The sequence below is a fragment of the Alligator mississippiensis genome, chromosome 7 (genome assembly GCF_030867095.1).
Source record: "Alligator mississippiensis isolate rAllMis1 chromosome 7, rAllMis1, whole genome shotgun sequence".
Lineage (NCBI taxonomy): Eukaryota > Metazoa > Chordata > Crocodylia > Alligatoridae > Alligator > Alligator mississippiensis.
The window spans coordinates 71718135-71745213 of NC_081830.1; the positions used below are offsets into that span (position 1 = coordinate 71718135).

The 27079-nt window shown below is 40.6% G+C and overlaps 1 pseudogene; it reads right to left on the reverse strand.

Moving 5' to 3' along the window:
• LOC102573898 (sucrase-isomaltase, intestinal-like) overlaps positions 1-27079 on the reverse strand; it is a 124010-nt pseudogene that overhangs the window by 31944 nt on the left and 64987 nt on the right.

Consider the following 27079-nt stretch of genomic DNA (forward strand, 5'->3'; position numbering starts at 1 on the left):
ATTTAGGGGTTTAACACCAAACATATAATAAATAAAGATTGGTTGTCTGTTAAAAAAATTGCAGCTTGTCAATGAAAAAAAATGTTCTTCCGTTGACAACCCTGGCATAAAATCATTTACACAAAATCATCAATGAAGTGTCAAGCAGGGAAACCTTCATTAATTCAATGAGGACTTATAGTAGGCAATCCAATTGAACAGGATGACTGTGCCTTTAGAAGGCTGAACCTAGCTCTTGGAGTACACAAAGAAGTGTATATTAAAGTATATATAGTATTCTTAATTATTCAATGGTTTCCTTTCTGTTTCTTTCTGTTTTTAGTGAGTAGTCTGAAAAGAAAGGTTTCAAGCAATACCACAAATTAAAAGTTCAAAAAGCATACATAAGGAATCTGAGCTGCTTTGATTTCCATATACAGATCAGAGACTCATTTCTGTATGCATAATGGCATAGCTAGAATCCCAAAGCCAAATAAGGTGGCATGAGTGGTCACCCTATCAACTAAAAATAAAATAGGAAAAAACAGAGTTTTGAAATTGGGCAATAAAAACATACAAGAAAAAATAATCTATAGCTTGTGACATTGTATCAATCCAACCACAGTGTATTCTTGAACAACAAACTCTGGAGTGGGGCCCAAAACCACGTAAAAGTCCACAATTCCTACAATTGTGCAATATGTCAGAGCAGGAGGTGGCTGGTATCTAGAACAGGAAAAAATCTAGAACAGGAAATGAGTAATCAGATAAAACTACTCTTATGAAAAAGTGAACATTATTGTTATGTAAACACTGTTAGAAAATAAAAGGTGAGAGGTTTTTTTACCCATTGCATTACTGTTAAGTAAAAGAATTCCATAAGCATTTCCATCATTTTCCAAGGCCATGAAGAAGGGGTAGAAACCATAAGAATTCACTTTGTACTGCAAAACAAAGAGAATTTTAAAATGTAATAAATAGTCACATATTTTCTACTTACAATAAAATTATAAGGTTGAAGTAAATTATTGTGGTAGTATAAGAGTGATAGAGTGATGCAGGCATGATGATCCAAATTTTAAGTCATTCCTGAATCTCTTACTTTTCCTCCCAATGACTCTTAACCATCATCATGTACATACTATATTTAGTCAGTTAATAAGGAAAAAAAGCCCCTCACACCTTATACTTGAGCAGAAGGCAGTACAGGGGTAGGCAGATACTGCATCTCCAGCTCTAGCCTGGGGTTAGAGCTGGACCTGGGGCAGCAGCTGTAGATACTTCCTGCCCACCTTTGTCTCCCCCTCTGTCCCATGCCTCCTTACTTTTGCTCCACACTAGCAGGCTTTGTCCTTGCTACAGCCTGGAACATGGAGCACATACTCCAGTCCAGCCCTGTAGCAGCAGTGCTGGCTCTGTGCCGCTATTACAGGACTGAGATGGAGTTATGGCTCAGTGCCCCAGGCTGCAGCAGGGATGAAGCCGGACAGCATAGAGAAAAGATAAGGCAGGGGCAGGGGGGATAGGCAGGGAGTAGGGGGGAGAGACTTTGGAGGGAAGAGATGGGAGGAAGTGGGGAGTGGGGACCTAAGGCTGTGGGGCACCAAACCAGTGTGGAGGAGGGAAGAAGGAAGCCAGGACCTGAGGCAACGGGGGGCAGGCACAAGGCAGGGCAGAGGTTAATTATGGAGGACAGGCATCAGGAGTCAAGCTCTCTCACTCTCTACCCCTCTCATTGCCTGGCCCACTGTCCCCCACTGCCTGCTCTACTATGTGCCTCTCTACTGCCTCCCCCGCTGCCTGTTCCCCACTACCTGCCTCATTATTGCCCCCGACATCACTCCGTCCCCTGCCACCTGCAGTGGGAGGGGGGGGTGAATTCAAGATGATCCCTCAAGAAATAGATTACATACACAGAAAATTATAATACATTTATAAATTTTCCATCTGTAGAACATAAGTATGGGAGGGAGGGCGGAAATCTTACTTTCACAGTCATCTTGTATTTGGGCAAAGACAGTAAATGCAGTTTCAAATCACACTGAGGTAAATACTTAAATTTCTCAGCCAAAGATGATTTTCAATAGCAGGATGAACTCAATGTGTGAGAGAGCACTCAAGTGGGGAAAAAAAGGAATTGTACTACTGCATATTCCCAAATATATGTATGTGAGATATCAACTATATTCCAAAACTAAATAGCTGTCTAAAATCTTTTAAAGAATTTGATGCTCCATAATATCAAAAACCACACTTGCTATGAACTACCTTAGCCTCAAGATCTGGGTCTGTTCTCAGAATTAAATTGATTTAGAGATGGCCATAAACTTATTTTGTATTATAAATATTTTTCACAGTACAAATTCCCATGGACTATGGGCCTAATTTTGTGTCCAAAGACTATTTTGACTTCAGTTGCCTTTGAATCTGGTCTTCTGAACATTAAAGAGGCCCAAGAAGTAGCCCAGGACTGAGATATGAAGTGCTGTAAAATAAGGGAGATCTTTATGCTGTGCCTTCCTGCCTGATTCATTCACCTAAATCAGGAAAACAGACGGTGTCACTTTCTGAGAACAGCTTAGTCACATCTCAATGTGTGTGTGTGTGTGTGTGTGTGTGTGTATATATATATATGTGTGTGTGTGTGTGTGTGTGTGAGGAACAGGCAGGGGGTGATTTCCCATATATATATCTAGATACATCTATATAGCTATATAGATACAGGAAATCACCCCCTGCCTATTCCTCACACACATATATATACATCAGATAGTTATATATTTCAGAAGTTGCATTGTATAATACAAATAGTCACTTTCCTAAACCATGGAATGGTTGCCTGCACAATAATTTACTTATGTCTTCTCTACATTTCTTGAAACCCCACATCACTGTTTGATAAAATAGTATTTTCAGGTAAATCAGTGTTATGGCATATTTATGTATAGTTATGTTATTTTGTATATGATGTTATGAGGTTTGCAGCCAGTGGGCACATCTACATAAAACATTTACTGTGGAGCTGCTTAATTAGCTCTGCAGTAAAGTCTCAATGTTTACACATGCAGTCCTATTAGGCCTCAGGAAATTAATTAACACTACTGTAGCTTAGTGCTTGTAAACACAAGTACTATCACATGGAAGCATTCTTTAGTGCACAGTAACACACATGTAGACACTAATGGGCTGGCTGGGGCATGAGAGTGCTACAGTGTGGTGGTTGCCTCCTGGCTAGCACAACACTGGAGCACCCTCATGCTCTAGCCAGCCCCCCTGCAGCACATTGAGCCCAGTTGGAGCAGCCCTGGGCTGGCAGGCTGTCCCCCTTGGGCCCCCTGCCAGCTGGGGCTGCTCTGACCTGGCTCAACGTGCTACGGTTCCTGGAGCAATAAACTCCAGTGTGATATGCACTGGAGTTTATTGCTCTGTGTAAATAGCACATGTAGATGCAGCCACTATAAGGTTAAAATGAATAGTAAAAACATTTGTCTCTGCCTTTTTATCTACATACTTCTTTTCCAGAAATCCAAGAACTACTTAGCATAAAACATGATTTTTATCCCATCATTATAGCTGGTGTTTTGAAATAAGAGACGTATCAGACAATGCTGTGTCTTATGTTTTTATATACATGTAGAAACTGCTTGTGAAGAAAGGTGTGTTGAGTATTGGGAATGCAGTTTCACAGAAGCTGGAATTTATCAATATTTACAAGAGGTAGCCCAGGACTGAGATATAAAGTGCTGTAAAATAAGGGAGATCTTTATGCTGTGCCTTCCTGCCTGATTCATTCACCTAAATCAGGAAAACAGACAGGGTGTCACTTTCTGAGAATAGCTTAGTCACATCTCAGTATCTGGCCTATAGTCTATATACATATATTGGCTATTATCCAAGGCAGAATTTATTCTTTGGAAAATTTAAGATTTTGAAAAGTATTATCTATCTTCATAGAAGATCAAGCTGGGAAGCCCCACATGTATGTAAATCAAAGATAAAGAGCAGCAGCTTCAAGAGCAATCAAAACTGAAATCAAAGACTACTTACACCAGGCAGTTAGTCTTGTGTACATTTCCCAGGTTTTCCACTTCATATCAGGCTGAAACATAGTGTGTTCAGTTTTACCAAATCCATATATATACAGTGATGGGAGGTGAGTAGAAATCTGAATGAACATGTCACTAGAAGTGAAACCAGGTACCTGAGAATCCCAACTGAAATAGCAAAAAGAAATCACTCCATCATCAGTGAAGAATGGAAAGAAAATTATAAGAAGGGAGTTAAATTTTCTGTGTCGCAGCACGCATGCCCACATACTGTCTCAGCACCTATCTAACACAACTTTCATTTGGGGAGGTTAAATTGGGTTCAAAATGGACACCCAATTTAAATTTAGTTTGTCCTGGTGCTGACCTTACACTTAGAGACTCATTCCCGGTGACCAGCAATCAGTCGAAACCTGTAACTGTGCAGAAGTTCCATGCATAGAAACTGCTCTAAACATTTCAGGACCCAGTTTAAAATGAACCTGGATCTATGTAGTATCAGACTTATTTGATTTAGGTCAAACTGGTGCATGGAACTTCCCCTGTGTAGCCCCAGGGTGGGGAAAATCTAGCCACTGGCCCCAGCCCCAAGGCTGCTCTTTTCACACACACCTTTTCCCCACACTAGACTGTTCCCCCCCCCCAATCCATTGCTTCCCCCACCAGCCAGCCAGCTTTCTTAACTCCCATCCCACAAGCTACTTCATGTGCAACCACTTAATATCAGTATTCACTGCTGCTAGAACTGAGCAAGTAAGTCGCAATGGGGAAAGGAGTGGGAGGGATGGGGGTGCAGATTCACTGGAGGGGAGGACCCACCCCACTCATGGGTTGTGACTGCCCTCCCCTCCCCTTCCCCTTGTAGGTCATGCCTGCCCCCCCACCTGACTCGCAGGTCATGTATCCCCCCCCATCCCCCAGTGGGGCCCCGATCCCCTCCACCCTGCTGGATACCCAACGCCCCTTTATCCCCCCCCCCCAATCCTGACACCTGATATTTTTAATTGATTTAACCTCCCCTTAATGCCTCTGAATGTCTGTACATAGCTCAAGAGCCTAGAATAACAGCTTTGAGAGGTATGAACTGCCCAGGCAGTTTAGGAAGGTTCATGAAAAACTTGGGTTGATATAAATATTGCCTAGAACAATATTTCACCATTTCCCAAGTGCTCCAGATTGATCAAACCAAATCTAAGGATGAATATGAATGATCTAATCATATATTTATATAGAAAGACATACAATATCTATTATATTTTTCCTGGCAAAAGCAATTTTGACTCCAAGTGCCAGAACCATTTGTACCTTACCTTGAACATTACAGTGCAGTACAGGACTATTTTACAAGACATGGGGATTACTGAATTTATATATATAGCCCAATAGGCTCCAAAATAACAGAGACATAAAACACCCCACAGCGGCAAACCCTGGCCACTGAAAAAAAGGAAATAAAACAGAAAGTCAATCAATCAGAGCCAATGTCTAGTCACAAGGAAACAAATCATCTTACAATCACACCCACAACACCAAAAAGAAAAAGAAAAATCAAGCAATACGATTTTTGAAGAAAATTAATTATAAAGGAAAATGCCCATGCAAAAGATGGGTGTAAACTGTAAATTAATTCACCTAACTGAATAGGGAATGATAGAGAAAAAATAAAATATTGTCACGCCATTTTACTGCAGTGGGAAAAATTTCAAGGACCAGTTATGTGAAAATTGGGAAAACATTTGGCCAACTGTGAGGGAGGTAGGGTGTTCTCTGTAAAGCTAGTTTTATATAAATTAGTCCATTAACAACTATTCTACAGGCTGTTCAGAAAACAATTCTCATAATCCAGGCAGTGGCTGAGCAGACTCCAAGAAGAGAGATTCTCATCTGACTGATTCCTTCCAGTTTGGGGGTGGTATATAAGAGTCAGTGAATCATAAGAGCCACTCAGCACAGTAGATACTAAGATGGTTTAGGACAATCAAAAATTTGAAAACTAAATATTTGGAGAGTCAAAAAAATGCTGACATAACAGTCCCTGTGCTTTTGCATCAAACCTGGATCCGGAATGGTTCATTTCGAACTGATGCTTCATAGAATCGACTCACAGCTGTACTTCTAGAACTGTTAGGGATATTTAACAATATTGGAACCTCATACCTTTTACTGTTATAATCATAAATCTGTAGAGGAGAAATTGGTTCACTTGAACATGTATAAATTATTCATCTGTTGTGTACACTGAGGACTCCTAAAATTTCAATCCTTTATTTCAATCACTTTTTTCCCACATTAACTAAAGGGATATCGTTCAGTCCTCCTCTTTACACAAAGGAAGATTTCTAACAGAGAAAAACTTTTAAAGTGGGACCAATACAGCTTTTTAAAAATACAATAGATTAGTCCAGGGGTTCTCAAACTTTTCAGAGTCAAGGCACCCTCCCCAAGCAGACAAGATTGCTGGCTCCATGCTCTTCCCAGAAAGAGGCGCCTGGATGGAACATTTGCTTACCTCTGTTTCTGGAAAGAGAGTGACATGGGCCAGAACGGGAAGAGTAGCAGCCCAAACCCAAACTCTTGTGTACTTATCAGACTTTTCAGACATCCCAAAGCAAGTGTGAGTGTGTGCTGTAGCCGTGCATGCAGGATAGTTTTCCACAGTGGCAGCACCTTTGTCACGGTACCCATGTTGACCATGACTGAGAACCACTGGGCTAATTTCTGTTAGCTAAAAAGGAAAAGTATTTTGCAAATGTGCCTCAAGTAGAGGCATTCTCTTTCAGTACCACGTTCTTTTTTCTGCTGAGAGGGGCAGGAGAAGGGGGAGGGGGGCTGCCAGTACACAGGAAGGCTAGCAGCCAAGATGGCTGCCACCCCCACCCCTCATCATGGATTGACTGAGAGGGCTGCCTATCATGTGCCCCCACCCCTCTCCACCAATTGGTGGCAAGAGGTGGGTTTCAGTACTTACAACCCATCAATGGTAAGAGGGCAGGGCCATATGATGGACAGCCTTTGTAGCCAATCAGTGGTGAGAGGTGGAGCCACCAGGGTCCCTCAGCCACAGGTGTAGAGGAGGCTCCACCCATGATAAGCCCTCAAAAATGGCAGCCAGCCCTGCAATCTGCCATGCAATCAGCTGGGTACATCCTCAAGTTGGATAGGCCCCTAGTTATGGAGTACTGCTTTATTACCTATAGTTTACTAAAACTAATGTGTTAGGTTACTTATTTTGTGATATGTTCTAAGTAGGAATAACCCAAACGTTAGCAAATAATACTTACTATTACTGTGTCGCTAATGATCAATACTTTCATCCTAATGACAAAGCTGTTAAAATTCTTCAAATTCAATTATTTTTTAAGATGCTCATATGTATGTTTCAGGAATCTTTTTTTTTTTTAACAAATGAAACAATATTTATTTACCTTAAATTGCAGCATAGTGTCATAATGATATTTCACTTCCAAGAAAAGTATATCAATTGGTATAGTAGGAGACTGAGAACAGCTAACATACTTAACATTTGTGCTGAGGTTTGCTGTTAAACCTGAAGATGTATGCTGAATTTGATTGACACTTTAGCCAAGGTTGGGAAGGTAGTAACAGAAGGGAACATTTGGTACAGAAATTTGTTTCTGAAAATTAAAATATTTTGTGTATTACTATTAGATGGCCTTAATTTGAAACCTTATAAAAGAAAGTTATACAGGCTCCCATTTTTAGAATAAAGCAATTTCATTTGGAGTTCCTTGAAAAGATGGCACAAGGGGGGGGGAGGGGGGGAAGGGCGGGGGAGCCAGCAGCCCATGGTACTCTAAGACTGTGTATACACAGTCAAATAATCTGGAGGAACTGTCCCAGGTTCGTTTTCCTGGAAGAAAAAATTATGTGGAGACACCTGGACAAACATTTGAATGCTGAGCCCCTGAAGAGGAAAGAGCTTGCAGTGCTGATGCTGCAGATCCAGGCCTTTTGTACTCACCTCAACATGCTCTGCAGCACAGGCAACTGGTAGGAGGGGCACGGGGCAGGGGACACGTGCCACCCCTGAGACTGGTTCCCGACTTGGCACATCCTCAGTCTGCCCAGAGACAAAAGGCACAGAGCAGTGCACAGGGCAGCCCCGATCAACTGATTCAGACTGCTCAGAGTCAGCCTGTGTCTCCCAGCATCACAGTGTGGGGATAGTGGAGCAGGTTGTTCTGCTCCATTTGATTGAAGCAGCAGAGTCCAGCAAGCAACACATCTCCCTGGGAGGAAAGGTGAGAGCTGAAGTGCTGAAGATCTGTGATGTGGTTTCCCTCAGAAGAGAACACATATACAGACATCTGGATTCAATCCAAATCTGCAGAACCTCATATTGGGGGTTCCAGTTGTAAAGATAGATGTACATCTTAGCCCCCACACTGAAGGTGGAATCAAGTCTTCCCAAAACTTCAAAGATTTCTTCTGACCTCTTGTTCTAGCTGAACCAATATTTACTTAGAGCCTGTTTTAGTGATCAGAGAATTGTGCCTCATTCAAGCAGGCCTTGCACATCCCGTGCATGGGAGAAATGGTACATGGCATTTGTATAAAGTTTATTCTATTCTGCATAATTTTACCGTTATTTGCTCCTCTCTTTCAAGAGCACTGCATTTTCTGTGAACTTCGGCCAGATCCTTTGCTGCTGCAAAATATTATAGGTTCATGAAGTTATTCTAAAAAAGATCTGGCAACTGTTTTTTAAGAATCTGGCCATAAGTTTTTTAAAAGTCTTATAGATGGAGAAATTTATCTCACAAACTCTATTCCAAACTTAGACAACCTGTTGTTTTTAAATATTAAACCATAGGGGCAAAAAGATAAATTTCTTAATCATATACTTATACTTCATGTTAGATAAATATATGTTTTTGCTTACATTCCAGATGCAGCCAATAAGCTCTGCATTTTTTTGCTGTTGTATTGGCTGCAGGATGACAGCTAAATCTTTCACTGTCACTGAGCATTTGAGTCCAAGATAGTAAGTAAGATTTTCCTAATTCAAGCTCAAGCCCTGTTATATGGGCAACCTGTAAAAATAAAACAATAATAACAAATTATTAAACTTACCTTAAGTCTATTTTTAAAATTCACTTCTTGGTTCATTTTCAGTTAGTAAATGATCATGGATCCATTAAAATCAACAGGCTTTTGCACTGGAGTTATGACAACTGACAATAACTGTGGACCTGCCTCATAAAGCTCAATTAATTCATATTTTTACAAACGCACGCAAGCTAAACATTTCACTTGAGTGCTGAAAACTTAAGCATCTAAATAAAACTGTATAGCTACCCATAGAAGTTAATGTTATTTTTGTGCCTAAATATAGATCTCTCTAAGAAAGGCAACAAAAATATATTTTTTTTTCTTTTTTGTATCTAGAACATTGATATAAAGCAAGAAATTGTAAAAACATTGTACAGTCCCAAAGAAATAATTAGCAATTACAGTACCTAAGCAAAGATGTTGTTGAGAAGTTGAAAGTGGAGGGAGTGGGGTGTTGGAATGCACTTGTGATGGAAAGATCGTATGCACAAATGCAGACTGGGAAATGCCTGGCAAGGCTGCAGAACTGTGGAGAATGACCAGGGGGTTGCAATGTGCTATAAACTGACTATGAGTCCACAGTGAGTTCTTGCAAAAAAAAAAAGCCATCAGGGTTGTATTGAAAGAACTGTCACTTGCAAATCAAAGGAAATGATTCTTACATTGAATCTGGCAATGGTGATGCCTCACCTGAAATACTGTGATGAGGTTTGAGCCTCACACTTCAAGCAAGATGTGGACAGCTTAAAAAGAATACAGCAGAGTGACAAAAATGATTAGAGATTATATAAGGGGGGGTTCAGTCTTTCTTTTTTCTTTTCACTGATTGACCTTATTGGAAGGATTATAGCTGATCGTCTAAGCAGTATTTTGCACTACTCCATTTTGAGACACAGTAAGCACTGTTAATTCAAGAGCTAATCCACAGATTTTAAAATTCCTCAAATTTTAAATTGTTTGGACCAGTGTACTTCCTGTGCAAAATATTTATTTGCAAACTATTCTGAAAGATAAAATAGTCATGTTAGTGTTAGACACGTTATTGCGCTGCTCAAGCACTCTCCTAGTTTACTGCCAAGGATTCTTTCATTAAATAATTCTTTACAGTGCAATATACCATGAATCAGTCCTTTTATCCTTATCACCCTAATTGCTTTTGCAATTGGATGACACAGGGTCCCTCTACACATGCAGGTAAAGGTGCAATGGGATCGAATTTGCAAGCTATACAACTGCACATCCTGCCATGCCACACATGTATGGCAGGAAGTGAAATTATGGGATTGCGCATTAGATCCCATTGCACCTTATTACCAGTGCAGGGGGATCATGGCTCCCCCTGCACTGGCTCCCATGGCTGAGGGTCCTGTAGCTGACTGGGCTTGCAGGCAGAGTGGCATTCTACCTGCCCCCTCCCGACCAGTGCCTCAGAGCTGATGAGATTTGCAGCACTGGCAGCATGCCCCTACTGTGAGCCCCATAGCTGACGATAAGGTTCACAGCAGCAGGAGCATTCCTGGCACTGCCCTGCTAGTAGCCTCACAGATGATGAGGCTCACAATGGAGGCAGCATCAGGAACAAACAGTGCCACCACTGCAAACATTGCAAGCTGTTGCTGGCAGCAGGTGGTACATTCCTGTAGCTGGAAGCCCCCTCAATTTATGGAGCTCCCACCCACAGGGGAGCACCTGGCCATACATTCAATTAATAATATAATAAGAACAAGCTACAAAGTTATTACAGATTTTTTTGTGGAGTAATTTTGTAGCTTATTGCTTGTTTAATCATGCCATTAATTGGTTGACCATGTAGCTGGGTCACAACTTAAAGTTAAACCGGTTAATCATGCCTTAATTCTGTTCCCATAGAATAGGTCACCTCACTGAGGAGCAAAGCAATTTTATACACAGCCACCCAGCAAGTGTAATCTCATCAGCTATGATTTGAAGTAGACAGCTCAATAGTTAAGGATGGCGTATTTCTGTTTACATCAGAGAATAAACCTTCTTTGATAAGAATACAAATAAGGCTACCAATTAGTACTCCGGCAGTACATTTTTAACAGCATGAACATTTGTCCATTTTTAAATGGATTGACATCATTAAGATATTTCCGCTGGTAGCCTGTCAATATTGTTTTGTATTGAACTGATGACATCTTGACATAAGAGTAAGAGGCTCCATATCCTATTGCCACCCTCCTCAGGACAGACGACTGTTAGGTTATATAAAAATAATGTAGGCAACTGATATAATAATGCTTACTTATTCCTCTGGAAAACTAAGGGCACTATGAAAAATTTTAAATAACATAATATGTAATCTCTTCATAATGTGTGAATTATGAAGTTGCTAAGAATCTTAAAATCTCAAAAAGAAAAAGACAAACCAAAAATCCATACTGTTTTAACTTAATCAAGCTGCTAATATGGTTGCTTATATCAAAGATTAAAAAATGACACTGAGTTTTCTTCCTTAGGGAAATTTCCTGTTGCTGTGATGAGAAGTGAAGACAAGTACTGCCTTGCAATTCTACTCCTTGATAAAGAGTTCCCTGCCAGCTTCATTATCTCACAGGAAAAATAGGAATACTTTACGATGCTTCAAATCAGTTGGCATGGGGGAAGGGCCAGGAAAAACACAGTGCTCTAAGTCACTGAAAACATTATGAATTAAAATTAATATAGTGTAAGAAGATGACTTTGAAAAAAAAATCTACTTATATTTGAAACAGAAAACTGGTAGAAAATATCATTTTTATTTCCCACAGCACCTAGAAAGTTGAGAGGGAAGCATACACTTCATATGTAGCAGGGCAAAACAAGATAGCATTACTAATAAATTAAGTATAAGGTTGAACTACAATTAAACACCAACAGATTGCTAATCATTATGATTGTTGTTCTTACAGCTGTGCTCAGAGGCCCCAATCAGGATTGAGGCTCTGCCATGTTAGGTGCTATATAAACTAAGACAAAGACTATTCCTATCTTGAATAACTTCTAGTGAGGAGAACAATGAGGATTTATACCCCATTCTCCTGTACATCTCAACAGAGAGGGAATAAAATTGCTCCCTGCTCCCTTTGCCTTTGCCTCAAGGGTCCATGTCAGCTGGTGTCTGGCCATGCCCCACTCCCTTCTGTCTAGAGAGCAGAGGGGCAGGGCCAGCCCTGCTGTCTGAAGCAGATGGCACAGCCCATCCCAGGGCTGAAAAGCATGCTGGGATCCTGGGAGACTCTGGTTTAACTTAAACCAGGAAGGGGTTTGGGACAGATGTTGCATAAACCAGTTTGACCCAAATCAGTTAAGTCTGATATTACATTCAATCAGGTTTATCTTAAACCAGTTTCAGCCATTTTGAAACTGGTTTATGTGCACCGAATTTATATTGTGTTACTGGTTTAAACCAATTTTTGATCACTTAAACCAGTTTATGTGTAAATTCTGTCCCTAGCCGCTTTGAAATTTAAAGAAGCCTAAAAAATTTAGATGCCTACATTCTTTGCCTAAAAACAGAGTGCCTAAATTTAGCTTTTAAGCTGCTCTGAAAATATTAACCAATGACTTATAAATCAAAGTCCAAGCTTCTTTCAATTTCCAAAATACAGTAAAAGCTCTGTTATCTGGCATCCCCCAGGAATGGGGGATGCCAGATGACAAAATATGCTGGCTAATTGACAGGCCCCGGCTGCCGCTTCTCACGCTGTGTCTGGGGCATCCCTCCATCCCTCCCATGGCATTGCTGCCCCTCCCGCTGCATTGTCACCGCTCCCATGGGACAGGGAGACAGGTCCTGCACAGCCCCACACAGCCTGTTATGCCCTCGGGCCGTGGGTGTTCGGCAGAACAGGCTGCTTTGCCCCAAACAACCGGGGCTCGGAGAAACTGGAAGTGCCATGGTGGTTATTTCCAGTTTCACTTTATCTTACAAGCCGGCATGCCGGTTAGTGGAGTATGCCAGGTTGTAAGATGCTGGAAAACAGAACTTTTACTGTATTCTTAAACTCAAGATTGTGGTTAATTTTAGTACTTTTCAAAAGAGACAGTACTCAGATATTTTATTTAGCTAAACTGAATAGTTCATTTAAAAGAATACATTTGGAGATTATTATTTTGATATCTATTAAACAGAAAACTCTTACTTAAAGCATGTATTGGCCTCACCCCTTGCTACCACTACAATACTAGAAGGAATTGAGCTTCATTAACATCGTCTGCATTTTTGGGATCTGCATCCACCCTATCTGTTTTTTCAAGGCAAATAAGTTACTTGCTTCCTCATCATCTGTCATTAAGGCACAATAGCAGTTATCTACTGTATCCAGTTACCCTGCTCATCTATCTGGTCAGGACTATTGTCTGTTTACACAGGTGTGTGATCTCCCTATACTCAATTAGTACTTTACCTTACTAATGGATTTTGCAGCTAAATGTTGTGTCTTTGTAGCTTTGTTTCTAGGGGAGTTAACCTACATTTACACCAGTGCATTTGAGAGTGAGTATATTAAACTATCAAACCAGCAGATATTTTCAAATCTATTATGCAGTATTTTAAAATGTTAAAAACAAAAAAATGTGCATTGCTTCCCTGGACCTGTTCATCATGCATCTGCTAATTCATGATAAAGTGCAGTTACCCTTGCTGATCACTTCATCACATTGAGGGGAAAGATTCGGAGAGCTTTGATGATTCGGGCAGTCCCTGGTGTCTGCAGCATGGAGCTGTAACCACTCTGAGATGGTAAGTACTAGGGGTGGGGAAAAGGAGGCTGGGGGAGGGGACCATGGAGGGACCCCTGCCAGTCCCCCAACCCCCCTGCTCTCCTAGCCCCCTGACCCCCAGCTGCTCCCCACCCCAGCTCCCGGTACTTTAAAGGAAAGCACCGGTGCTCACTGGGTGCTGCCAGATGGGGGGTGATCCTCACTGCCCCCCACTGCCCCATGCTGTATGGGGGGTTCTGCACAAGCCCCCTCAACCTCCCCACTATTCCCCCCTCCCCAGGTGCCCTGCCTGCTGGGGCTCTGGCCCTTTAAGTAAAAAAAAAGCCAAGAAAAGCCGTGGGACTCATTTCTCCTGGTGCAGCCTCAGGGCTTCAGGAGGCTCAGGCAGAGCCCCCCCATGTGGTGCTGGGCAGCGGGGATCACCCCCTGCAAGGAGGAGCAGTGAATCCCAGGGTTTCTTCAGGTTTTTTTTTTCCCTTAAAGGGCCAGAGCTGGCCAATGCGGGGCACCTGTGGGGAGGCTATGGGAGTGGGGGGCAGACTCGGGGGCTTGTGCAGAGCCCCCCATGCAGAGTGGGGCAGTGGGGATTGCCCCCCACCCAGCAGCACCTGCTGAGCAGGGCTTTATTTTTACCCAAGTGCTGGGAGCTGGGGTGGGTGGGGCGGCCATTTCTGGGCTGGGAGAGGGGTGAGGGATGAGCCTGGCCTGGCCGATTCAGAAATTTGGCTGCTGCTGAATCTCTTATTTAGATTCGGCTGAATTGAATCAGGACAGTGATTCGAATGACCAAATTGAATCACTGTCCCCTGAATCAGCCAAATCTGAATCCAAAGTAAATACTAGCTGCTTCGCATAGGCTTACCTAGCTGGGGTCATTTGACCCCACTCTCTCCTGCCCAGGGTGAGGGGTCAGAATCAATGACCTACCGAGGTCCCTTCTGACCCTAACATCTATGAAGCTATGAATCAGTCTAGATCCTAGACACCAATTCTTGACTGCAGTGGGACTTAAATACCTGTCCAGTGTGACTCTGGTTATGGACAGACATTACACATAAACTGGTTTAAATGATCAGAAACCGGTTTAAACCTGTAACAGAGCAAATGTTCAATGCACATAAACCAGTTTGAAAATGGCTGAAACTGGTTGAGATAAACCTGGTTGAATGTAGTATCAGACATAACTGATTTGGGCTGTGCTCTCTGCTTCAGCCCAGCAGGGCTGGCTCTGTCCCTCTGCTCTCTGGCTGGAGCTCTGGCAGAGACTGCAAGTACAGCGAGGTCTGCCTGACTTCCTCCTGTTCCCCTTCCTCCTCCTCACCCCTCCCTACTCAAGCAGGGATTCCCCCTCCCCTCTGCCCTACCTAGATACTACTTAGCATTAGCTAGCATACCACATGCTGGCTACAGTCCGTGCTGTGGAAGACAGGACAAAGGCAGACAGAATAGTGTCGGCTTAGGCTTTTTGAAGCCAAATCAACAGGTAGCTGGTAATGTCCCATCGTTCCTTCTTTGAAAAATTTTGTTTAAGAAGAGCTTGAACTAATGAGAGAGACTTGTCCTTTGTTTGATGGGCTGATAAATGCTAATAACTCCCTGTGTAACTTTCTTCTGTGTAATTCAATGTTGTGTTATCAGCTCCCTGCTGGCTCCCTTGCTGGGAGTGGGGGGGGGGGGAGGGGGATCCCTCCCTAACCAGAGCATCCTGCCAAGGCCTGGATATGCCCCCCCTCAGCTCAGCACAACAGAAAGGAAGGGAGGGCTGCTTTAGTGCCCCTCAGCTTCTAGCCTGAGCCATGGCAGGCATGAAGTTCTAGTTTGTCTGCCAGGAGATACATTTCAATCAGTTGTTTTCTCCACAATGTTCTTCCATCCTAATTCACAGAAGTGTGAAATAGATTAGTATTTTACAGAGAATGATTCCTTCAATCTTGAACTTAGATTAGTTCCTCTTGATTAGTCACCAGTCATGCCAAGCATATGTTTGTGTCTGTCTGACCACTGTCATAGACAATCACTATAGCTTAATGTCAATATGGTATAATTCAAACACCTCTTGTACTGATTCCAGCATAAAGCAAAGAAAGCAATTTATCCTGGAAGACTGAAGAAGATGCTATCATTTGTTGGATACAGGATTAAAAAGTTCACCCTTCCTTCTCACCAAAGTGGTGAACTGATTTTTCATAGGAATGAAATAATCCAGAATTTGTAGAATTCTGCAAAAGCTTTTATATAATGATATGCTTTACTATTTTTTTTAACTGATGTTCTTTGTCCTCAGCACACTATGGGATTATGGAAAAGATATGATCTTCCCTTCAATTTCTGTTATGAATTCTTTCTCTGTCAGTCCCCCATGCTACATCACCTTGCTATTACTCTTCTTTTTTCCTTTCCAACTCTCTTTTATCTTCCTTTCCATTACTCCCTTTTCACTCATCTTTCTCATGCCTTTAAAATCCCATTTAAGTTGCCAGCAGATCAGGGCAAGTAATTATTCTGCTCTATTCTGCACTGATGAGGCCACATCTGGAATACTGTGTCCAGTTTTGGGCCATTTACTTTAAAAAAAGATGTGGACTATTTGGAGAGAATCCAGAGGCAGGCAATGAAAATGGTTAGGGGGCTGGTGCACATGACTTCTGAGGAGAGGATGAGAGAACTGGGCTTATTTAGTCTGCAGAAGAAAAGACTGAGGGGGGGAATTGAAAAAAGCCTAAAAGGTGGTTCCAAAGGGGATAGAGTTAGACTGTTCTCAGTGGTGGCAGATGATAGAACAAGGAGCAATGGTCTCAAGTTGTAAAAACTCAAAGAAGTCTAGGTTGGATATTAGGAAAAACTCTCTCACTAGGACAGTGATTAAGCACTGGAATGGGTTACCTAGAGAAGTAGTAGAATCTCCATTCTTGGAGGTTTTTTAAGGCCTGGCTCGACAAAGCACTGGCTAGAATGATCTAGTTGGGTAAGGACCTTCTTTGAGCAGGGGGTTGGTTTAGATGACATCCTGAAGTCCCGTCCAATCCTAATTTTCTATGATTCTGTGATTTTCTATGTTACCTAGTTTAACTCTTTGAATTAGAGCTGACAATTGTCTTTCATCTTATAGACAGAAGAGTGTATAAGAACAGGCAGACAGACTCAAATCCCAGTGTATTACTCTATGGTTTAACTTACTGTTTCATAATCATACCACGCTGCATCAGGAATATATGCAGTCACTTTTTCTATGCCCTGAAATAAGAACAAAGATGTAATTTTCACATCACAAGTCAAAAGAATCAAATAGGAACTAAATTAAAGTTTTCAAAGTGACAAATCCAGGGCTGAGGAGAGACTATCACTTTTTTTTCTCTGGAATAATTCTGACCAAAGTGCTGGACTTTTCATAAAATTATGGAAACTGGAGATGAAAAAGACATACTTGTCCAGCCACATGCAGCAAAGATTTATTACATATACTGTTACTGAACTATTGGACCTCATTGAAAATATGTGGCAAAATAAGACTTCTATCACTGCCCTTGGGAAACTATTAAACAACTGAGTCATTGTCACTGTAAGATTTTTTCCCTTTGTTCTCCTGTTGTTTGATTCCTTTTCTCCTATTCAAATCCCCTTGAACCATACTAAATAATTCTTACTTATATTGGCAGCTTCAGATGTTTGGAAGCTGCCTCCTCTCAGACATTCTCTAGCCAAGTTAAAGAACATATAATAATAAATCATTCTTTCTAGCTCCTAATCAATATTGTTACATTTCTCTGAACCCCACCATTTTCTAAACCTGTTCTGATATGATGTCCAAAAATGAATACAATAATCCAAGTACAGCTTCACTAATATCACAAAGGGATCATTATACCTCAGTATATTTTGATATTACATCACATTGCAAATTTATTTCTTATTTTATAGCCACAATCACTCAAAGTTTCCTTTAATATTGTTTAGTTCCACATTTGGTTATTTCATATGCATCTCTTGCATTGAATATTTAATACAAGTATTCTTTTCAAGCTTGAGTACATGCGAGATGCTGAGGAAATTTTAAAGTCATGAGCGTTATACAAGGATTTCATAATAGAAATATACATGACTGGTGTGTTTCCAGTGATGCCACAAAGAGATAAGGGACATTAGCTGTGAATTTTAGAAAAAGGTTTGTCTTGCAGTTTTGCCATGCTCAATCTGTATTTGCCCCCGTATGTGACCAGATTCTGTTCCACATGAGTACACATTCCATTCACTATACAGTATCCTCATGATCCTCATGATCATAATATACCTACACTGATTAAAAATGTGTCTTTGAAGATCTTTTATTAATTACAGAAACGAAAAACAAATGTAAAAAATATTTTCTGTAAATAAGGAAATATTCAGGCAGACAAATGTTTTGATGCAAAAACATAATCATTTGACATCTACTCTACTGGATATTACTAATTTTAGATATCTACAGTGGGGTTCAAAACAAGAGAGACAGAATCGGACACACAAGGACTGATGAAAATTTAAGGAAATACAAAGTTAAGAGGCATACTGTTACAGAGAAAGATCAGAATATCATACAGGGAAAACTGACTAACTTTAAAGAATGGAATAAAATAAATAGTTGAAATTTTATCATAAGAAGTGCAATCTCATCTCATGGTTTAATAACAAAAATACCTGCTATAAACTGTGGAATATTGCTTGGAAGTGATAGAGGAGAAAAAAAAAAAGATACAGACATCTCAGAATGATTATAAGCCACCAATTGATACAGATTGTAAAGCAGCATGAAAAATCCTAGAGCATATCAGGAGAGAGTTGCAATCTAGACAATAAAGTCATTAATACCATTGCACAAGGGCATAAGAAGACTCACTCAGAATACTGTGTAGAGTTCAGGTCATCTTGGGCCAAGAAAGGTGAATTCAAATGAGAATAGGAACAAAAAAGGGCTACTAGAATAATCAGGGAAAATAAAGGGCTTGTGTTTTAAAAGGAGAGTAAAAAAAAAGGCTGAGGGGACACAATTTCTCTCTGTAAACACACGAGGGGAATAAAACTGGGGAGGGGAAAGAGCTATTTAAACTAAAGGGCAAAGTTGGCACAGGACCAAATGGGTATAAAAGTAGCTATGAATACATTTGGATTGGGAATTACAAAGTTTTGAAATATCAAAAGAGCAAAGTTCTGGGGTAATAGAAGTAACGAGTCAAGAAAAATAACAGGCTTCAATAAGAAGCTAGATAGGTTTTGAACAGGATATGATGTCTCCTCTGATGACAAAGAACTAAATTCAGTGAGCCAGGTTTTTTCCTGTCCAACTTCCAATGAACTCCAATGCCCAAAGAGTTCATGAAGTAAATTCTATTTTACAACTGAACATACTGGGTCCAGTACAGGAGTGATAACCGATAAGTAGTCCAGAGCCCAATATGAACTGCCTATCAATAGTCCACATTGCCTATAGTTAAGACCTTGAAGCGTAAACTGCTGGCATTGAAACATAATCAATAGATGAAATTATATGACTCCTTTCTCTATTGTTAGGTTCTATGCAGATGAAGCAATCTCCCTAGAACAAAAGTAAAACCAATAACCAATGTGATGGTTTTTAACTCTATATGAAAAAAAAAAAAAAAGAATCCTGAAAATGCCAGTATATTTTCACTTGATTATTTTATTTAGTTAATGCAGTAAAATATACGTATTTCTATTTTGGAAGCAGCCATTCTGAACTAAGGAGGCATTCTTGGATGCACCTCATGAGAAAAGAAAGAAGTAATATGCTTAACTGTTACAGTTAACTGTTAACTGCACACAAATACTAGTAGCTGGCAATATATATTTATTTTTATACCTACAGATTACATGGAGTTCTGACAGTTCTTTCTTTAAAGCTGCTTAAAGAATTTAAAAGCATGTTTGGGGATGCATTCTGTTACAAATACTATGTGTGTTTATAAATATGCTGTATATACTGGCATCAAGTTCAGCCTATTGCAGGGGTTGGCAACCCCTGGCACACATGCCGAAGTGTGGCACGTGAAGACATTTTGCTTGGTACACCATTTGTTGGGGTGGATGGTGGGCGAGCCATGAGAGACCCATGCCCACACACAGCTCTAGCCCTGGCCTTTTCCCTGCCATTCACCCCAAGGTGCGCCTGTATCCACCATCAGCAACAAGCCAGGCCAAGGATCCATAAACCTTGGTGCAGTCACTTGCAGCCTCCCTGTGCCCTGCCACAAGCAGCCAGGACTCTGGCAGACAGCAGGGAAGGGGCTGGGGCTGGGGCTGCACTGCCATAAGAGGATCAGGTCCCTTATGACTCCTCACTCCATACACCCCTGCCATGGCAACACCTTCCAAGTAGATGCTGCAGGTTTTTTGGCATTCTGCCCAAAAACATTACCGACTCCTGGCCTATTGAATTTCCCTTTTCCCAAACAAAGCAGAATTTATAAACGTTGTGATCAGTGCATTTACTCATAAAGAAGTGGCCTTACAACCATGCCTCCTTGTATATGAGCTTTGTAAAATAGGGTATAGAGGTAGGGAAGCAAAGTGTAGCGAATGTTCAAGTAGTGCCTTGATGTCTTCACCAAGAGAGAATCTGTACCAAATACAGAAGGGTCCTGGGGCTGACCATTAATGTTGGACTGTTATCGTTATGCAGAGAGCACTGTAGGCCACATTTTCAATGAGCAATTGAAATACTACTGGAGTCTAAGGGAGCTGCTACTCAGTGAGCATGTAGCTGCAGATACCAGTGGTGAACCTGATATAGTACATACACTTGTTTCTCATGTAGCTGAAACTTTTGGAGTTAGAATTTCAATGATACAGTCTAAGGATGCAAAATGCCAGGTACAATCCAGTGAAATATGCATGTATCTCACTTTGATAGAAATTAAAGTAATTAAAGTGGTGTTCAAAGCCACAAGGCTGCATTTCTATGGTATGCTATAATTGGATAACCCTTGTGCATACAAGAGTAGTAATGACTGAGTAAATGAAAGAGAGAAAAAAGAATAAGGACAAGGAAATAATTATATCCCAGATTATTTTTTTCTGTTCTGTTGTGCTAGCAGGGATGTAAGCTATATTAATATGCTACTGGCAAGTTAGCATATAACAGTAGTAAAAAATTAGTAATATAATAATATTATATATATATATAAATATATATATATATTATTAATATATATATATTTCATGTTAATATTATATATATGTGTGTGTGTGTAAATAATAAAGCATCTGAAACCTACCACATTATATTCATCATTGAGATTCCCAGAAAATGGGTAAAACACTCTAACTTGCATCCACCGTCTGCAAAGTTCTTCTGTGGTATCAAAGAAGAACCCACAAATGTCTGCTCCAACCTGAAAAAATATATACAGAACACCTGTGTGCCAAAATACTGTAAATGCAAAATATGTATGGAGTACACTATAGTTTCTTTTCAATCTAAGTGCCTACCCATATAGTAAATCTGACACAAGACCACTTTTGAATAGATGCTGTCCAGAGAAAATATCAGCATAGTGTGATTATTATGGCAATTAAGACTAGGAAAGAGATTCAGCATGCTTTCACTTAAAAACCTTTCTTCTTTTAGATTGGATAAGGCATGAAGATGCCAGCTCAGCATACCCAGCCATTTTTACTAAAGCAACTAAGATGTTAATCTGGAGCAAAAATGTCTGGTAAATACCTTTCTTAAAATGAAAATTATATATTCATATATAATTTAAGCAGTAAAATATAAAACATATTAAAGATTTAAAAAAAAATGTTACTAAATAGTACAGCACAATGGAACACATTCTCCCTTACATATCAATTTTTAGTTTGGGGTATTAAGTCTAAGTAACTCGCATACCAGTACCACTTAAGAGATTTATAAAGCGAGAGAAGCAATTAACAAGCATAAAAAAAAATCATGGCAAATTTTACACCTTTGTACTTTGACACAGGGAAGTCTACTGCAGTTCATCCAATTTTAAGGAAAGCTAACTTTTTCCATTCCCCCACACCACCATTGCTTTTAAAAAGCACCTTCTTTTGCAAAAGCAATAACAAAGGAAATTCCAAATAATAATGACAACTGAAGAGAATAGCATTAGGGAAAGGGAAAGAAATACAAGTCTGATACAAAACAGAGGCCTACAAAAATTTTGATGCCTGCATGTATGCACACACAGCAGTCCATACTGTCCATAGTTTGCTAAGTGAATAAGGGTGACTTCTATGTACTGTTAATGATTGTCATTCTCCTTAAACTCTCTCATTGTCTTTATATTATGAGCTCCTTCTTGAATGTTTTGAATATACAAGCATGCATTGTTGCTACCAGTAAACAGGATTAATATGAATAAATACATTAAAAATAAAACAGCCTAAAAGATAGTAGCATAGCATAATGAAATGATCACATTTTGAAAATGAAATTCAGCAATCCAACTATTTTGTAAATCATTGGATCTTCTCCCATTGTCAACTGAGTGGCAAAACACACTGTGAATTACTGAAAAGTAAAAAAATATAAAAAGCGATTGAAGGTTTCAAACACAGAAAATAGCACATTAGGTCATAATAGATCCATCTAGTCAGAAAATAATAGATCCATCTAGATAGGGGAGTACACTTGTTTAAAGTTGTTCTCAGGGATGAAGGGTAAATGTTCTCTATTTCTGAAGATAATGAATTTATGACTTAAAGTGTATTTTTCCTATTATTTTGTATTAGACAGATATCTGCAATATTTGATTATTACCAATTCTCTAATTTTTCTTAAAAAGAATTAACATAAATAAATGTTTCATACATAAGGCATCCCAAAGAGGTTAAATTCCAGCATGCCTGGTACACCCGCCTGGCTTTGAATGCCTGCTCGTGTGCTGCCTTGGCCCATGCTGTAGAGGGCACACGCTCTCTGGCTTTGTGGATACCGAAGGTGGACTTCAGTTGTCCCTCTGGTCTCCACCGAACTCTCCTGCCACATCTTGGAATGCACTCACAGGATGTTCATGGGGCTTCACCTCCCCTATACCCCAACCTACACCAACCTCTGGCAGGGCACCAGGTCTTAACATGGCTGCCTCTCTTCAGTGGATGTTCCTTGCGAGTTATTGTGTCCCTCTTTCCTCCTTGGGGCAGGATCGTTAGTTGTTTCAGGCACAGGTTATCCTTGCTGGCTGGTGCATCCCCATGATGTCACCTGTTGGCTTCAATTGCATAAAGACATGGCTTGTGAACCATGTGGGCTCTCTTCTTCGTCCCTCCAGCCTTGCTCCTCCTAAAGATAAGTAGTTTTTTTGTGCTTCCTTCTTTATTTCAATGTTTTTTTCCCACTCTGTGCCCCACGGGCGGGGCTTCCCAATCCCTCTTCTCGGTCTCCTCGGGACACCTGGTTTCACCCATTTAATGTCATCCCAAGTTGCAAAATTATCCCCCAGACAATGTCCTATGAATTTCTATGACACAGCGAAAGTAGACCTAGGAAGAATGAAGCTTCTTTTTTCCAAAAAAAAACAGTTTGGATGGCTCTGAAAAATGAAACTAAATTACAAAACAAAAGTCTGGTAAAAATGCGTGGGCTCTGTTGAGTCCTTCTGGACCTACTGCTGCTCCCTCAGACCCCTTGACTTACACATACTTCCTACAACACTTCACTAATGATGATGTGGGTAATATAATTTAACTGTTGCCTCTTCAGGGGTATGTGAAAATATAATAAAATATACAGACAGAGAGAGGTTTTATGGAGCATGTGATCCTAGCTTGAGAAATATTCTGATCTCAGTTAAAGAACAGTCTGCACCTTCTGTAAGTAATGTTAAAATAAATTCATTAATGTACAAAAATAGTAAGGCCCAACAGGCAGTCTCAATTTCAGGGTGGCAGAAGGACTTTCAGTCAAGCTACTGATATTAACCCCTCAAAATTGTTTCTTTCTGAAAATTTTTGCTGGTTAACCTGCAGGCTACAGCTTTATAGTGCATACTGCCATAATTCCGCTAATTTAAAGAGTGACACAATTTTACATCTTAGTATCTGGTTGCCAGCTTGAGGATGAAAATTCATGCAGGAAAAAATAACAGTTGAAAACTATGAATATTTTAAACTCCATTCTGCCTAGCCAAGCAGAGAACAAAGTATATGATAAAGGCATGATTTTCCCTTATCCTTTCTAACAAGACACAAACCAGAATCTGTCATGTGAGATAAGCATGACTTAGTGGGAACTTTAAATGCAAACTGGGAAGGGAGGAAGACGGTGCCACCTCTTAAGACACTGGTCCCTGGGGCTCAGTTAGTGAAGCCCAGAACCACCACCTTGTTTGTTCTTCAGTTTGAAGTGGACCTTGTTTACATGGGCTTTAAATTGTAGCATTTTGAAAATTATGTAAACACGGTTAGGAGTTCACTTATATTTTAAGATATGAAATTAATTCAGAAGAAAGCAATGTAAATAGTAAAGCAAAGACTTTCTTCCAGTACATATAATTCAGGCAAGCTGCATCACAGTCATAAATTGCATGATTACTTTAGCAATTTTGGTTACTTCTTGATTGGTACAACTTTAGACACCACAAAAAGTATCAGATTTCCAGATGGCAGATGCTCAGCACTTTCTAGAAAAATCAGGATCATATAAAATACTTCACGATGGGCACCATGCTAATGTGCTAATCATTTGTGAAAAGTGATTAAGGGTTCTGTATGTAAAATTGATGAGAAAGCAGGTCTTACTTTTCAGTAGTCAAGGTCATAGAATATCCATATCGACTGTGAACATCAGGGTGCTTGCCCCAAGCTTGCACTGCATTCATGCAAATTGTCTTTGAATACATAAGTCCATCCAGAATCCCTTTGGAGAATAATACAAACTATGGCACCAAAATGACAACCTCCACTCCCCACCACATGATCCTCTTCCTGCCCTTCACATCCAAGAACCCTCCCAGTTCCTACTACCTTCCCTCATCCCCCTACCCCTGATCTTCTAGTTGTTCTTGTCATGACCCAAAGGTCTGATTTTTTTGTGTGTGCTTCGGCACTTAGAATTATCCCTGTGGGTATACCGCTTCGTTACACAGAGGAGTTCTGCTGTGCAGAGAACCCGTATGCAGGGAAGTGTTCCCGCCACTTTGCAGCGATCTTTGCAGGGTGTATTTCCTTTGCAGCACAGAAATGCACGGTGCAAAGGTTTCCCGCTCATCATATGCAAATTCGTGCCCCGCAATTGGCTAGTTCTAAATTATTCACACGTGGCGGCTAGTGATTGGCCTGCTAGCCGTATAAGAGGCTTGAGCAGTTTCCGCCCAAGCCGAAGAGGACTCCGCATCCATCTCGTGGGGACTCTGGGTGTGCGCGGCAGGGTAATAGAAACCCTGTGTGTCGCTCAGAGGAGTTTGGCGGCCTGATCCACCGCCCACCTCTTCCCGTCTTCGAACGGAGCCTACTATAAGACGTAAAGACGAGTTTAATGCGCGCTTGTCCTGTACATCCGGAGTTTGTCTGTGTGGAGCCTAGCAACCTCCACGTGATTGTTCGTGTTCTGTCTGCGTGGAGCCTTGCAACCTCCACGTATGTTCGTGTTTTTTGTTGTAACCGCAACTCAAGCAAGTTCTCAGCCTACACCACGACCATCTCGGTGTAAGTAAAATAATCTTAAAATCAACCGTTACGTGTCTGTGCCTAATTCTAGCTCGGCGCCCGCCCTCTCCGACCCGGCCTGCCCGGGCTGCTGGCCACAGTCCGCGTGCAGAGCGACGTAAGCGACCCGGGGTCAGACCCGGCGCGCACAGTTCTGAATTCTGCCTGCTCCTCACACTCCACTCTGAGTTACACCAGGTTCTCTTGGTATTGGAGATAGTCTATACATGCCAGTCCCTGTCTCTGATCATGCAGCTTAAAGTAGGCCTTCTGATCATAAACTAGTTGGGGAGAACATTTGCACACACCCTAAATCTCTGAATTACTGGATGTGGTGAGGTACTGAGAAAGGGTTATCAATTATATCAATTATATTACTAAATAAAGCATTTGGAAATGTTTTTTTCCAAATAAAGCAATTTAGTTTAGCCATGCTTGCAAGCCCAAAGCTATTAATGATAAAAGAAAAATCAATACCATTATTGAATTTAATTAAAGCAATGGCAACACTTACTAATAATTTGAAAAAAACCCAAACCCTAGACTCCTAGAAAATTATGGTAAGAAGGGACCACAGGAGGTCATCTATTCCAACCCCTCCCCCCCCACACACACACACTCAGAGTCCATCTACCCACCACCTCCCCAGGGGTACAATTACTAAAAAGGAGCCACCAGAGGTACACTTTTTAAAAATAGGTTGAAAACACCTGCTTTATAAGAATATTTCTGAAATAACCTTTGTAAATAATGCAGCTACATGCTTGGCCACGTGCATGTGTGACTTCAATAGGATATGAAGAAGCTCAAAGACAGAATTTCACCCTCACTCATGAAGACAGAAAAACACAGGAAAGCCATCTATATCAACATGGTACTTTTCCAAATCAAAAAATATATATACAGAAAGAATTCAAATTACTTAATATACAAATCCAGTTCCATGTCTTTCAGAAAACTATGTTCTTTTTCAAGAACCTTATTGACTCATTTTTCTATATTAGATCCATACGGGGTGCATACAAACATTTGTTGTGTCCAGCCTATGATCACATGGGAGTAGAATTTACAGGAGATGACTGGTGCCAGGAACTGCACAGGGAACCCAGTGTAAGTAACGGGGTAGGGAGAAGGCTGAGTTAGACTGGAGAGTGCTAGCAGGTCTGTAGTGGGGTTGGTGGGGTTAAGGGATGCCGGTAGATCCATGACAGGGCAGAATTGTCCACTAACATCTCCTGGCTTCAAGAGATGGTAGTTTATATAGATTTTACAGATACTTAATCCTTAATCCTACACTTCAATAAAAGAGCATCAAGCTGTGTCTTACACAGGAATCAATATGCCATTATATTAACTATATCTTGACTCAGAATATGTTATGGCAATATTCACTGGTGGGTGTTTTTATATGCAATCTTATGAGCTTTGGTGTTTTGGTTGTTTATTTGTGCTGCATTCAGTCTTTGAAGAAATTCTGTATTGTTGTACACACTTATGAAGCATTTTATTTTAGGGAAAATGTTATAAGCAGAACCAGTACACTCCCTGACTTTATCTTACATAGTGTCATACAGTAATAAACTTTGCTAATG